The sequence below is a fragment of the Eucyclogobius newberryi genome, unplaced genomic scaffold, assembly GCF_026437365.1.
Source record: "Eucyclogobius newberryi isolate DKJ021-1_F unplaced genomic scaffold, fEucNew1.0.hap1 SCAF_15, whole genome shotgun sequence".
NCBI classification, from domain to species: Eukaryota; Metazoa; Chordata; class Actinopteri; order Gobiiformes; family Gobiidae; genus Eucyclogobius; species Eucyclogobius newberryi.
In genome coordinates this window covers 4,027,317-4,043,841 of record NW_027315779.1, presented here as the reverse complement: position 1 = coordinate 4,043,841, position 16,525 = coordinate 4,027,317, and the positions used below count along the sequence as shown (strand labels likewise).

Below are 16,525 nucleotides of genomic sequence, written 5' to 3'. Positions count from 1 at the left end.
GTCATGGCAACATAGATGTTTTTTTATTTTGTGTGTTGTCAGTGTTTGGTGTCAATTATTCACAATTATTAACACATTCTGAAATCCCCAGATAATCATGACATTCCAAATCGCGCTTTTATAGAAACTCCACGTTGCTTAACAATTCTGTGCATTATTAATTCCCTCCACAGTCACGCTGATGGAACGCCAGCTTAAGTAGCCCAGTTTAATTGCAACGGCCAATATCACATGGCAGGGTTTAGATACATTTCATGAGAAGCCCGGGCAGCAAGAAATATTCTCAGAAAACCCCCTTGAACTCATTTGAGACTTTATTAAAAAAAAATAGAGAGGCATTTCACTACATGAGCTGTTAAAAGAACCACCTGTTACACAACTTCCAGGAATTAAATCTTCAAACATTTTCAGCCTTTTCTGCCACAGCGGAGCCCAGGAAACCCACAGTCCAAAGAAACCCACCGTGTGCCTTTAATTTTCTCGACAAATAAACCCACCGTAGTGCACAGCTGTCCGTCAGTTAAAAACACAAGACTTCCCTCTCCTCCGTGGCATTTTGTGTGTTGTTCTACAGACAGCGAGAAGCCTGGGAACGCCAAAGGCTGCAGGGGAAGATACGGTTCTCTGAGCTAATATCAACAAGCGGGCGAGGACAGCGAGAACCAGGAGCTAGATAAGCTGAACAGGCCTCACAGACAACGAGCCCTGATATGCAGCACGCAGCACGAAATCACAGTCAAAGAGATACTACGCTGGATGTTTGCACGAAGAGGAGGGCATTTACAACACAGCGATGATGTGAGAGAAGGCCCTGACCCTACGTTTCGTCAAACTCTCAAGGTCAAAAGTCGTACGTCAGAGCATTGATCGTTTCTGTTTGAAGAGGGGCCTCCTGATGTAAATTAATAATCACATTTTTAAGCACAGCACCATGCTTGGACGAATGGTTGTAAATGTGGTTTCCCTGCAGTTCTTTATCTACGAATACTAATTTGTTTTGTTGCTACTTCCCCTTCTGATGTAATCTCTTGTTGAGGAAGATTGACTTACAACAGCGTCTGAAATGCAGAACACTGCCAGTCACAAGACATGATTTGTTCTGATAAGATTTAATTAATTACAGCATCACAATGGTAATAACAGTAACATATAAAATCTGACTTTTCAGATCGGTGGAAAGAAACACTTAGACACAAGTGCGTGTGAATGAGTGAGTGTGAATGTCAGATTAGCTGTGTGTTAAATGATCTAATACCCTCACTTTATTATGGAGGAAATGGATGTTACGATGCTGATTTATTGGACATTTGATGCTGGTTTGGATTTAATTTAGATATTATGGACGATCCAATTTGTCTCGCAGCGAAGCAAGACCCACATAGTTACAACAACGTTCACAAATTAACTGTTCTGTTTTTGTACAAATGTACTATCAAAATAATATGGTCCTGTGGCACTGGTAAAAAGCTCTCAAAATCTTCAGGCTCTTGCACAAAAATAACTGCACAGAACGAGTAAACCGCATCTTCATAATTGAACAGGCAGATTAAACTGTTCAGTCACACTCAAAACTCCCGCCAAATCTCTAAGCTTTCTCTTATGTACCGTGCTCCGAATAAATGTTATAATCACTCAGTCCAAGTTTCCTTTTGACGTTGACGGCACAGAACGGTCTTTGCATTATTACGACTATTAATTATTATTACGATTGCATTAATAACTGTGCCAGAAGCTACTGTTATAGATGCAACAGTCTAGGAAAAGCTTTCAGGTGTCAAGGCCAGTTTTATCTTATCGAGAACAATAACAGCGGAGACCGGATCGAGGCGGACGACTATCAGCTCCGACAGATGTGACCCTGAGGAGACCATCTTCAAAAGTTCAGCGGCGTTTATTCCAAACCAAAAAAACAACATTCAATATTTACTCCCTCGTCTTTACGTCTAGTGTTTGGTCAAATCTCTTGAATGAAGGCGGAACAACAACTGCCTCCCTGATTAAACAAAAATGTAATACGCACACGGAATTTATTACTAGCTAAAGAACGTTATCAAAACCCAAACATCAGTATCAACATTTGGACTGAAAAAGCTGGATTGGAGCATCACAAGCTTCTTCAAAAAGGTAAAGATCTGCCTTTCCTGAAACAATAATGGTAAAACTGAACATACCGATGTTATTACTATGTTCTAAAGTGAGTTTTCCCTTCTAAATTTGACGCAAGTTTTATGTCAGATGCCTCTACTCTAGTTTCCTACACTTATCCGGACTCAGGTGAGGTATAAATAAAGTTTGACCGCCTGTGACCGTTCGAACCGTATATTTCTAACAGTTCAACCGCGGTTTACAGTTGTGCGATTGTGAATTGTTCAAGAGCACCGCAAATGGCCCTTTGATCTACTTTGTGTAGAAACCGCGCCCCGCCTTAACGACGGCGACAACGTGCAGCCAAATCGAAGAATCTAGAATAAGTAAAGCAACACTTTTTCGTCTTCAAGTCTTGATATCTGACTCTGGAGGAGGCGGGCTGACATTTGGGGTCAGTCGCAGTCGGAGGCAATGAGAACAAGTGAAACTCAACACTCCAACCTGCAAGAAGAGCCCAGTTGTCACCTGTCTGCAGTCTTTAAGGAAGCAGGTTTTTGTTTTTTTCATCTCCGATCAAACTTTACCGAAACAGACGTTGACTCACGGTTTAGATATGTTTATTTTTCCCTCGCGCTCACTTCCTTGTCTATTATTGTGAATCAAAATAGGGGAAGAATTCTCCGAAACGTCGCCACGTATTTGATGTCCCTAAAAGAATTTCAGGTCAGCACATTCAGGTCTATACATTCACGCCTATATTTGGCCCGTTCTGAAGCGCGCAAGAAATAGACCGGCTTTCAAAACCTCCCAAAACAATGACGGCGTCCGATTAATACCAGGAAAACAATCGGACAGATCCAAAGGAATGTCCGGGGTAGTGTAGTTGAGGACTACTACAAACGGCCACAAACAATGTAGAAAAACACGACTTTGGACGAGCGACATCCATGATAATAAACTTTACACTTGTGAGGGCTGAACAAGGTACAGAGTGGACATTTGGCCTCCGTTTGGCGTGGCATATAAATTCACACGAGAACCAAGATCTGAAGACGCCATTAACGTGCATAGACAGACAGTTTACGGTGCAATTAGCAAAAATGTAATCGTTTGTTTCTTAAATATTCTTCTTTAGTTACTTACTGGTTTTTGAGTATTGGCCAGGGTTGGGCGAAACAGAGAAAAATGAAAATTGCGATATTTTTTTGTCTTGATGTATTCAGATGATATTATGTCATTCCAACAGAAGTGTATTAAAGCAATGGGCCTAAATCAAGCCCCCAGGGCCAAAGATAGCAGTCCATTCAAGTCAATGGCAGCTGCTCAGTAGCGCATGTCGCCAGTTAGCCTTTAGCTCTTCGAGGACCGTGGCCCGGAAGTTACGTAGGCTTGCGTACCATGCGATTGTGCTGACCAATCAGAGCGAGAGTTACTAGAGCTGCGCAGAGGTTGTTGTTGCTTTTAAAGGCGGCTGGCAGCGGGGCGTTAGGGGTTTAAAGAACAAAGTCTAAATGTGAAGTCTTCTTCTTTGGCGTTTTATGGCGGTTGGTATCCAAGTGTTACATTACCACCACCCACTGTAGCTGTGCAATGTGCGACTTTATTTTCAAAGAGTTCAAAGCCCACAAGTTCCAAGCACATGAGTTCAAAGCCCACAAGTTCCAAGCACATGAGTTCCAAGCACATGAGTTCCAAGCCCACAAGTTCCAAGCACATGAGTTCCAAGCACATGAGTTCCAAGCACATCAGGTCTTCTTCCTCCTTAGTTAATGATGTAATATAGCATCAAGAGCCATGAGACATCACAGCAGTTTTGATACGTGTGAACACTCAGACAACACATCATAGAAGAAGAACAATAAAGTCTGTTGTTGTTGTTGTTGTTGTTGTTGTTTTATGGCGGTTGGCATCCAATTGTTGCATTACCGCCAGACTTTATTCCTCAGACTTTTCGTAGTCCTCAGACTGTTGTTGTTGTTGTTTTTTTATGGCGGTTGGCATCCAATTGTTGCATTACCGCCAGATTTTATTCCTCAGACTTTGTCGTAGTCCTCAGACTGTCGTAGTCCGTAAAAGTACTCCTTCCATTGCTTTGGTGTTACAAAGCCCATGAGGTCATGATATGTCTTTGTGACTAGAATAAAGTCTGAAGAATAAAGTCTGAAGTATAAGCGGTCTAAATGAAGTCTAAAGAATATAGTCTGAAGAGTAAAATCTGGCGGTAATGTAACACTTGGATACCAGCCGCCATAAACACCAAAGAAGAAGTTAAGAATGCGTAACCATGGAGACAGAGTTCATGTCTGCTGCTGCCGCCTATTGGTAGTTTTCAGATTGACAGAAGTATGGAAACAAATATAGTCTAAGGAATAAAGTCTGGCAGTAATGTAACACTTGGATACCAACCGCCATAAAACACCAAAGAAGAAGAAGATTTTTTATCTGCCAAATGCTTTTGGTAGATAAAGTTTTCCAAGTTTTTCAGGCATAAACATTTCAAGACAACGCTTCTGAGTAGTAGATCCACGGCCCTCAGATCCATAGTGGTCATTAGTTTGATTATCTGTTCAGTTATTAAACCCATGGATCCATAGTTTTACGCCTGCAGCTCGTTCATGGCACTTCAGCTGGTTCACATCACCTACACGAGCTGGGCTAGAGCTGCGTGCTAGAGCGTAGCCGAAGCTAACAGCTTAAAGTGTGTTTTAAAGGTGCCATAACATGCTTTTTTTCACGTTTCGTAGTCTATCCTAAGTGTATAATTGATAATAATAAAGGGTTGTGCAACACCCTTAACATAATAGTTAAGAAATATCACCCAGACCTTGGACCCCCTCACCAACCCGGAAATGCAGACGGCTTGGTTTGATATTCCCCCCCCCATTGCGAAGAGCAATCTGGCTCCCCCGCCCAACCCGTGACGTAGCCCCACAGCTGTCTGCTCCGCGATGCGCCGCTCCTGCCGCGCGAATGAGTGAGAAACGAAAGAACTAGATGATGACGCGTGCCTGTGATTATGACGCGGTCCTGTGAACACCCCCCGTCAGTTTGGAGATTCAAGGAAAGGAGATAGTCTGTAATATAGCTAAACACTGCGGGAATCAATAAAAAAAAAACTCTGGGTACATATATGAAGCACAAATAGCAATGTAAGAAGGTTAAAAGCTCTGAAAAGTCGATTTTGCATGTTATGGGACCTTTAAAGACAACTGAAGAATTCTAAATGGAGAAAAAGTCAATGACCCAAAAAATAGGTAAAAATTGCCGCTATATCCGACATTTCTGAAAGCTCTAGGCCCCTGTCAGCTGAACACGAGCAGTTTTTTGTTACATTGCGCTCTATGGGAAAAAAGCTTTCCGGGCCACATGATTTCTTTGGCTGCAGTACCAATGGACTGGCCACTGGGGCCGTTTGCGACATGCTGTTGCTAGCCATACCCCATCCAGATAATATAATAGATCCATGGTCTAAATGTTTAAGTTGAGGTTTATTCACGAGAAAAATGTGTAAATAGCTTTTTTTTTTAAAAAGTGACTGCTTGAAAGTTTACAGTATCTTCTTTTTAATCAGGTAGACGATAAACATGATTTTGCATATCTTCAAAACAACATTCACAATATTCTACTCATGCTCTATGTCTATGTGAACCTTAATGACATACTGTAGTTCCCACTCTGATAATGTTACAGTAAAGGTGGTCTCCTAAAGCTGAGTGTGTGGGCCTCACTGAGCCCCTGTTGGTTCCCTGGTCCACGTCAGACCCACTGCTAATCCCTTTCTCGTGGCTTTCACGAGGTGCTGGTTCGGAGTTGACCAGGGACAGGTTTCTAAAAGAGGTGTGTCCCGACTCAAGCCCCGCACAGGAAACACACCAGCGCAAAACAAGCTAACGTATTGTGAGAAAACATGAAGTGAAAACTATCAAACTGAAGGCTGAAGGGCTGAGTGAAATGTCGAGGCATCCGAGTGGAGTTTGCATGTAAAGGAAACATTGTCTAATAGAAACTATTTGTTCAAACAAAGGGAAATTTCAGAGTTAAAAACAGGTACTATTGCTGCAACAACTGTGACAACATCCATACATTCATAGTCGACTAAAAATACATCCCATTAAAAGGTGGGACATTTATATATTACACAATTATAATATTGCAATTGTTGTTTTGAAGATATGCAAAATTGTAATATCGAATATAAAGTGATATTTATGGTCCGTTCACATTTTGTGCAATACTTGAATCTCAATCAAGACAGGTATGGCACATTTTAGCACATTTCTGATGCATTGTAAAAATTGAGGGAATATTTTATCAAAACAATGCAAAAATATTATTATAAAAAATATATATAAATATACAGATATTCATTTTTACAAATATCGCACATTCCTACATCCTGTGTTAATTTCTACCGTTGTGAAAACTTTTTTTCTACATTGCTAAATTGAAGGTTTTTTCTTTTGAATTTGCAGAATCGTGAACAGTTGTAGCTACGACGAGATTCTGTACGTTTCCAACATCATAATTAATAAGCTTACGCAATAAGCTCGTATTCAAACTTTCAAACTTGGATTAGTCGTTTTGTCCCTTTATCCGCAGGGCCCATCGATGCCGGGCTAACGCCGCTCCGGTTACAACAGGCTGCTGCGGGATAACGGCGCGGTTACCTGAATTAGCTCCGGTCCGACGGCAGCCATGGAGCTAAGAGGCTTACGAGGAGGAGGAAGAAACCTGCTAACCCCATTACGGCCTGTAGCAGCTGCTTGCTCCATCCATATAAACAACGCATGGCTTTGTTGTTGTGGCTCCCGCTGATGTCACCAAGTTCGGACGACTCCCGTTACACGACCGGGACGTTATATAAGTTCAGCGTTTGAGTCGAGATGCAACTTTTAGCGCCTTTTTTTTAGCACATTTTGAGAGCATAAAAATAAATCTTGTATCTGTGGCGGCACACCCAATCTACCTAATCTGTTTTATATTGTTTTTTTGTATTTAACTTTTTCCCCTAACCCCAGACTTTTAATCATTGCCTTTCAACACAAAATTCACTGAAATTCCTTCTGACCGAGTCTGAACTCAAGCCCAAACCGAATACTTTTACTGACAGAAGATTGGCTTTGTGCCTCTTGATTAAAAAGTCTCAAGCTGATCATAGACAATTAGAAATGACTGAATCAGAGTCAAAATTGATTAACTGCACTGCCCTAAATCTACAACTCCCACTTCTTAAAGCCACTATACATTTTCTCCTCTTTCTTTCTCATCCTTTGTGCTCTCGTTTTCTGCATTTCATCATTAAACCGTACAAATTGTATTCCGATATGCTCAGTATCTCAAGCTCGGATATCGCACCGCACGACCGACGACAAAAACTGACAACACACCGACTGAACTTATCTAGAAGTTGTAAATTCGGGTCTTACATAACGCGCGAAAGGTCCTCCGAGTCTCTCACTGGTGATTGGTTGGAGACCTTTGGAAGTGTGTGCGTGTGTATTTCAAAGTGGTGGTTTTAAACTGGACGACCCTCGCTACCTGGACACCTGCCAGAAACACCCCCCCCTGCCCGCCGCCGCGAACAAGAATGTGACACGAAATGTGCCCTTACTCCCACGGACAAACCCGGGCCGAAGCCGCGGGCGGACGGACGCCAACGACGACGCAGATGAGCGGTTGGAAAAGCAAATAACCTGCGGCTAATTGTTTAAAATGTTGTGACACATACTTGACTGACGCAGCAAAAGGCACGAGGCACGAGCTCTGTATCAGTTTACGCGACATGGAAAAGACATGAATATTAAACAGGAAGCAACATAATATGAGCATTGTCTGTGATATTCCCTCATAATAATGTCAGCATTGTGTAAAGATGACCCCTTGGACAATATTTGCATTGTATTCATGACAAAAATAACTTAAGTTGTAATTATAATAGGTTGTTATTCAAATTAAGATAAGATAACCTTACAGTGGAATGAAAAAGAACAGCAGGAGAACAATAATATACAATCGAAAATAAAGACAAGCAATAACTTTGAAAAATGTACTTCAATCTAACCATTGAACCAAAATATTATACTTTCAATAGAGTTAATATATCACCAAGATAGGCTAATTAGCACGTTCTCTACATTAACTCTTCCAATAATCATGTTTTGAATAATTATAGACGACACTAACATTTCCAACTTGATTTATATTATAGTAATGGGCTCGATACTTCGCATATTTCAAAAATCATCAATCAGAATTTTATAACACTCTTTTTTTTGGGAGACAATAGATGGACATTTTAAACTAACGGTGCTTGTATTATTTGTTTATTTTGAATGCCAATGAAGCTCAAAATCATTCTAAAACCAGTTCAGGGAAAGTCCAATCGTGTCAAAATTCAATATATATCAAGTTCTGACACAAGTCTTAGCATCGACGTGTAACTGATTTAGTCCACAACATTACCAGACACACCGATGGCGTTGACGTGAGTAATAGACCGAGCACAAAGGGTTAAGAGTCCAGACACTTCAGACGAGACGTGGACGCGTGGACCACCTGCTCAGACGCTTCTTCACGTGCCCTTTTACATCGCACTTTTACAGCCAATGGCACCCACGCAATCAGAAAGCTACACGTTACTTTTCACGCAATCACGCGTCAGTTTTCACCTTTAACATCATGCCGGCTGATGCAACCACACACACACACACAGACACACACACACAGACACACACACATCACCTGGAGACGGAAGAAGTGTCACGCCGCGATGGCATTTACTAAGCTCGGCGTGTTGCCAATTAACTCCGGTAAAAAAAATAAAAAAAAGCTCAAAATAACCTTACTTACGCTGGGTGTCACTCCCGCTGGACGACGCTGCCCGAGAAGTGCCCATCATCATCACCATCATCATCATCATCACCATCATCAGACTCCCGTGGCCCGCTGGCCCCGCGCGCGCTCAGACACTCCTTACGCACCACGTGGCCCGGCCAGATCTCGCGCAATGACGCCTTTGTGGCTTTTTACGGGGATGTCGCTTCTCGTGTTTATGTGCGTTCCGGTGTGTTTTGGTTTTGTGCGTGTGCTCCGTTGGTTTTCGGGGCGTGATTATTGCACGCTTTGCTTTACTACGCGTCCGGACCCCGCGGGGCGAAGACGCGACCAAACCCCGCCGCGTTCCCGTGAGCCAACGTTGCGTCAGACAGCGGAGATGCGGCGCGCTAAGTGCACTGATGTGGCGCTAGCATGCTCGCGTGTTTACGTGTGCGCAGCCCACATGGCGCAGTGCAGAGCGGCTTTGTTACACGTAATAAACTGTTATATCCGCGGGCTTTTTTTTATTTTATTTTATTTTCGCGCTTTGTTGTGGTTGTTGTGGTTGAGTGCTCAAATGTCTGTGTTTTTTTTTGGCGTCTGTGAATGTAGCATGAAGGAAGCCCCCTCCTACACGGTTTCCTCCTGTATCTCGAGCTCAGCACCGGTACACGATCAATAATGAATGAATAAGACACGGTTTCACTCGTAAAATACATTCCAGACCAACTAACAAACAGATGCAAGACCGCCAAACCGCGCCGGACACCTTCTCCTTCCACATTATGAGGCGGGCACCAGCTGGTCGCCCGCTCAAATGACAAACTCGTATTGTATGATGAACTATCACCGCATTCCAATTCAAACTTTCACTCACGTAATGTAACTAAAACTATACACGAGGCGCGTTCTGTTACGACGCCGTTTTATTTCAAATGTACTCCGCCAGTATGATGCTCCAGACACGAGGGGATATTGCATCACTTTACTTTCACTCGGCGCGTAGTTTTACGTTGACGTCCACATAAAAGACAACCATTTTAAAACTCTTATTATTTCACGGGTGCCGCGGTGTTGGGTCGTCTTACCGTTCGTGCTCGTCGCGTTGGACCGGGTTTGAAGGGCAAGAAATGTCAGAAATGTCAGAAAAGGGACGAAGATGCTGTAGCGATGCTCCGGTGAAATATCCCGCTCCGCCGTCTCGTCGTGTGCTTTTTAATCCACCGGGAGGGGCGTAAACAAAGCGTGACGTAAGCGGAAGTATTAGGCGGGTCCTTTCCGATCATGAATGAAAACACGCTCTTTTCTCAAGGTTTTACGCGTGTTCTTTGAACCTGCGCCGACGTGTCTCTCAAACAATACGATGGCGCGAGTGTGTGTTTGTTCGTGTTCCGCGTCGAAATCGGAACAATCGCGGGGGAGATTAACCGCGCGCGAAAGCCCGGTTCGGCGCGCGCGCGTGTGAGGGCGCGTGTACGCGGCGGAACGTGCCGTAGTAGTAGGTACCGCCTTATATGGCCAAGCCTCGTCCCCCCGCGGAGCTAAGGATAGGCACTGACTGTGGCCCCCAGGCTTTCTGACGGCAAGGGTTTGATGAAACATTAAATTAAATACATCTTAAAAAAGCATATAAACATGTCCTTAAATGGCAGCGTTGTAGATAAAGTGTGAAGAATAGAATAAACGTGGACATAATAGCTCATTGTTCACCGATAGGCGCGACATGTGGGGTTGCATCATTCATTTAATCTGGATTTGCTGAGGATGCGACCTGTCTGGAAATGTATTATCAGCAAAAGAAGGGTCAGAAAATGTTGTTTTATTTGTGTGTAGTTGAAAAAATTAAATAACCACGCAAACAACCAGGGGCCCTCACTGCACAATGGAAGTAATGTCAGTAAAGTCAGTCATGAGATTTCAAGTGCAAAACATGTACAAAATAAAATAGATTTAATGTTTTTTGCTTTTTCTGTTTTTTGTTATTTTACCTTATTTTACACACATGTTATTTCATTTTTTTGAACTATGTGAACATACTTGAGGAATTCACAAATTATAGTATCACTAACAAGACTTTTGAAGCTGAAATCCTGCTTTATTGAGCAAGTTTATTCATTTACACTTAATAATAATAATAATAACAGACACAAAACAAACACACATTTGAACGTGATGGATCAATCCCTAAAATGAGATGTTAGACCTATTTATTATTTGTACATTTAACATCATGGCTTTTGGCTTCCAGTTTATAGGTGATATTTTCGAGAAATTTTGCTCATTTAAAAATGTAGTTTTGAATCAAGGCAACAGCACTACATTTATATAATTCTAAATATCTCACTTAGACCTTAGGTAGGGTTTGTCTTTAGTCATTATTTGTTATTTATATTTAAATTAGACTGGGATTATAATTTGTTATTTGCTCGTCGTCCTGTTTAGTCCTGTTTTTGTTCTTTGAGCTAATGCGTCCTTATTTTATAATGCATTATGTTTTTTTTTTTTTATTGCTTGGTTTTGGTCAAATACTCCCCGTAGAGATAGAAATGTCTTAATTTGGCGCAATTATCGCCGTCTTGAAGTTATTGAGTATGCAGCAGTGCAAAGCGATTACATCTGACCAGCAGGTATAGCTGATCGTCCACCAGATGAGTTTCCATGTTTAGTCCTGACTCTGGCACCAGCAGGAGGACGGTCCATGTTTAGTCCTGACTCTGGCACCAGCAGGAGGCCGGTCCATGTTTAGTCCTGACTCTGGACACCAGCAGGAGGCCGGTCCATGTTTAGTCCTGACTCTGGCACCATCAGGAGGGCGGTCCATGTTTAGTCCTGACTCTGGCACCAGCAGGAGGCCGGTCCATGTTTAGTCCTGACTCTGGCACCAGCAGGAGGCCGGTCCATGTTTAGTCCTGACTCTGGCACCAGCAGGAGGACAGTCCATGTTTAGTCCTGACTCTGGCACCAGCAGGAGGCTGGTCCATGTTTAGTCCTGACTGGCACCAGCAGGAGGCCGGTCCATGTTTAGTCCTGACTCTGGCACCAGCAGGAGGCTGGTCCATGTTTAGTCCTGACTGGCACCAGCAGGAGGCCGGTCCATGTTTAGTCCTGACTCTGGCACCAGCAGGAGGCCGGTCCCTGAGGTCCTCAGAGTCCGAGATGGTTCATTTGGCACTAACATGTCCAAGACGTACTTTGGTGCTAGGCCATGGAGAGACTTTATTTCTGGATGCAGGTCACATGAAAAGAGAATGTCTAAATGTCTTCTTTTTTGTTTTGTTTTTTTTAAGGAAAGAGGAACACTCTGGAATCTTTGCAATGGAGCTTAGTTCGCAGACGTGTTTTGAATAAAATACTGTACTTTTTTAATTGAAAAATGTGTCATCGTGTTACTGTAAGTTTAAGTTGTGTTATAATTACCGCAACATTAAAGGACAAATATATTCATCTGTTCCGTTCAGGGGTCCACCGTGAATCATCTTTGTTTGTATCGTTGTTGTTTGTCGGCTCGGCCCTGTTTGCGCTGGTCGCTGCCGCCACAGTAAACACACACAGCTGGGTGCTCCTGAGTCTAGAGCCAACAAAAGGTCCCTTGGGTGCGCTGCGGGTCAGGTCCAGCACTAGTTTAACCCCACAGGCAGTTGTTGGAGAATCACGGAGCACGAAATGTAAAGAAGGACTGTGGAAAGTATGTGGAAGCAGTCGAGTTAGGGGCCAAATGGGCCCTCTGTCTGTCCCAAGTCAAGATATGTTTGTCTGTTTCAAATTCAACCTCAAATACATTATGGTAAATCAGTTTAATACAAGCTTCAAGTTCAGACACTTTTAACATCTCAGGTCATGTACAGAGATAATTAACAGTCCAAGTCTTGACGTAATTGGACAAAGAAATTCTAATATTTCCAAAGATCATATTTTAAAAAGCAAGTAAGGTTAAGGTAATATTAACCTGTGCATATAACAGCTCTAAATAAGACTCTTTTTTATTATTATTAAGATTATAATAGTTTTTTTTTCTAAGTTATCAGTTTTTATTATTATACTTCATATTCCAACTCTGTCTAATCTGTTTTGCAACACTGGAATTTCCCCATTGTGGGACAAATAAAGCTTATCTTTAAGAAATAAATGTTCAGATAATTTAATACTGTAAACATTGTTTTTACATTGTAAACACTGTTTTAACATTGTTTTAAGCTTTTACTCACAGACGTATGCTATAAAATATAAATAAAGTAATAACGGCGTCAGAAAGGTACTTTAGGAAGGACAATCTTGTAACAAAAGTGATAAATTAAATGTGATCGATGACGCCTTGACTGTTATTCAAGTCACAGAGAAAGTCAGACATAAATGTATTTGTGACTCCTGTTCCCATGTGCCGCTCCCCGGTCTCATCTCGCTCTCATCAGCCTCACCTTTTGTCCTTGTCTGGTCATTCTGCTGTGTCCATTTACTTCCACTTTATCAAACGCAGCGCGCCGGTGTCTGCTCTAACACAACAGGCCGCAGAGGAGACCCCCATGCTCAAAACGCTATCACAACAGCAGCTAATCTCCCTGTCTGTCCTCTTTCATTACCCTCCACTTCAAAGTGCTGCCTTTGTAGGTCAGAGAGGGACAACTTCTTCTCATGGTTCAACGACACAGTTTGTACTACAAGTTACGGGCAAATGTAGGCCCAAAGAATTATTATATTATTATTATTATTATCATTATTATTATGTTAAAGTTGCAGTGTGTAACATTCAGGATGAGGGGTCTTGCACTGCCTGTCTCCATGGAGATGTTTTCGCTTTGCTTGAAATGTTTCAAGTTCAATTTCTGCTTTAAAGTTTCAAAGAAAATTATAAATGCAAGTTATGAAAAATAAATAAGTCTTAAATCACAAACACCAATTGTTCTAAAGAGTAAAAGAGTGAAGTGAAATGGTTTTATAGATTAATTGTTAAAATGTTAAATACGTTTTAAATCCAAAAGAATATTCAGTAAAATCTAATTTTAAAAATCAATTTAATTTTGATAAATACATTCACACAAAAAAGAAGAAAAAAAGAAGAATTTAAGGATAATTTTTATTTGTTTTGATTTACTGGCTCTAAATATTTACCCTGATTATTTAAAAAAAAAACTTTTAGTTCCTACACACCACTGGCACTGGCTCTGTGTGTAATTTGAATTGCATGTGTGTACTTTGTTCAATACATAGTTACTTGATTGTGTTTTGTCAAATGTAGTCCCATAGGGGTTGTCCCGGGGCTGCAGATGTATATTTGGTGGAGTACTCAAGTAAAAGTACGTGGCTAAAAAAAACCCTCAATAACAAGTACAAGTGCTGCTGCCAAAAGTAAAAGGTATGCAAGAAAAATACTACTCAGAGAACCAATTACGTTTAAAAAAATAATAATTTCACATCTGTCTTTTACACAAAACTTGTTCAATTCAACTCTTTACTCAAACCACAGTCCATCTGTTTTCTGATCTAGGTTATCAGAGCAGGCGATGCGGTGTCATTTTGAGTTTGTAGGACCTACAAACTCAAAATGACACCTACAATGTAGGTGAAGAAAGGAGCCGATAATAGGGGAAAATGGGAGCTGTACTCAACTATTTACCATTACAAGAACAAGCGCTGAGTTAAAAATATCTACTCAATTATAGTAACGTGAGTATTTAGTTACTTTCTGCCCCTGCTTGAGTCCAATTCTAGTACAATGCATCAAACAGCAACATTTATTTTAGTTGTAATGTACATGCAATATGGTCCATTTTCAAACAAATAAAAAACAACAATAACTCGGTAAATAAATGATTGTAACAGTACATGTTCATACTAACTATCGTAATCCCACAGTTGCTGCAGTAGACCAAAAACAACAAGAAGATTAAGGATTTAACGTGTGAAAACAAGGCCGTGTTGACAACTACAGTATTAGCCTAACTTCCTGCTTTCTGACTCACAGATGTCGACACAGAAAGTATTCACAAAAAACATGTCAAAGCTACGTGTGTACAAAACGAGGGAAGGTTAAAAAGCAAAGAAAGTAAAAAGAGATAACTGATTTCCTCCAGACTAGAGTGGGAGTGGTGAGTCAGCACGTTTGTCTGTCATTTACTTGTATGTATTTCAGTCTTATCATTATAATATTCGTGTCATTGCAGAAGAGGTTATTGCAATGTCGAGTAATTGGAATATACAACACTGTCCCGCACTCTTTACCATTCAAAGCAGGAACGACAGTCACAACTGAATCTGTTGCCAGAGCATTTATCTGCAGACAGAGACAGAGTTTTTCTCCTTCTTAGTACATTGTTGGAGTTTATTTGCAGCTCAGAAGCTCCAGAGTTGCCTCACTGAGCTGCAGGGGCCAAACTAGCCCCGATTAACGATGGTCCAGGGGCTTTAGACACCTTTAAAGAACTGAGAGATTATGATTGTGCTGCTGATTGGCTTGAGAACCAAAACACCAAGTTATAACATCAACTAAACCTTCTTGTGCGGTGATTTTGTAATTAAGAACACATCTGGATTACAATTGTCAAGTTTATAATGGATGAATGCTGGTCCAACTTTAAAAAGACCCAGGAAAAAGACACAAGTCTTAACTCGGCTTCAAACTTTTATTCCGTTAACAGCAGTCATAGCAGTAGCAGAAGCAGCAGAAGCAGGTCAAAAACCTTTAAACAAATGCAAAAATAAGGCACTTCATTTCTGTTATCTTTTAAACATTTTATACTGAAATAATAGTATTTTAATATTTTTCAATGTTTTTAATTTCCAAAACATAAAATAGGAATTTATCCACTAATATCAATGCTGACTTTTAATGTGTTTTAAACAATAAACTAATTCAGATGATTATAATGAATAAATAAATCAATACATTGTTTTAAGTAGTTTTATAATTTGGTCTAAATGATCTAAATGGCTTTTAGGTTAAATAACTATTTCACCAACCTTAAACATTAAATAAAATATTTCATGACATAAATGTCCTACCTTAAATCTAAATGAACATCTTCAATGCAAACAAAGATTCAGTTTAAAAGTTGCTAAACCTAAGATGAGGCCAAAATGACCTCGACTTTACTCTAATGACTTTGCTGCTCTACAGCTAGAAAATGTAACTGCTCCAACCAAATTAAATACTTTTGAGCAGGTTTAAGTTAAAATAAATCTATTTCTACAGGCAAATCCACTCACCAGTGCATCTTTGTTCTCTCCTGTGCATCTTTGTTCTCTCCTGTGCATCTTTGTTCTCTCCTGTGCATTCATGTGTTTGGTCTGTGCCCTGCACATCTGTAAACCTGAGCCCTATTAGTCCTGCAGCTTAATCTGCCTAGGGCCCCATCATGGGCCCCATCTGCTGGCTAGAATGAGATAGCCTATTTGGACCAGAAATTAACTAAAGATAATAGCAGAGTGGGAAAGAAGAGTGAGGAGAGACATGAGAAGAAGGGCTGGGCTATTTGACTTGACAACAATTGTTATCAACAAAAGCAATATTTGATTTGAACATGATTTACTTGGTTTCGGGACACAAATCGGCCATGTTTATACAGTTTAACATAACCTTTTGATTGGCACAGGTTAATCAAGTGCTTTTGTGTTATACATCCATTCA

General features: G+C 41.0%; 1 protein-coding gene across 1 annotated transcript in view; it reads right to left on the bottom strand.

Annotated features, from left to right (window-relative positions):
• The window catches only part of snx12 (sorting nexin 12), a 69,994-nt gene that overhangs the window by 43,691 nt on the left and 9,778 nt on the right, over positions 1-16,525 (bottom strand). The window lies entirely within an intron of this gene.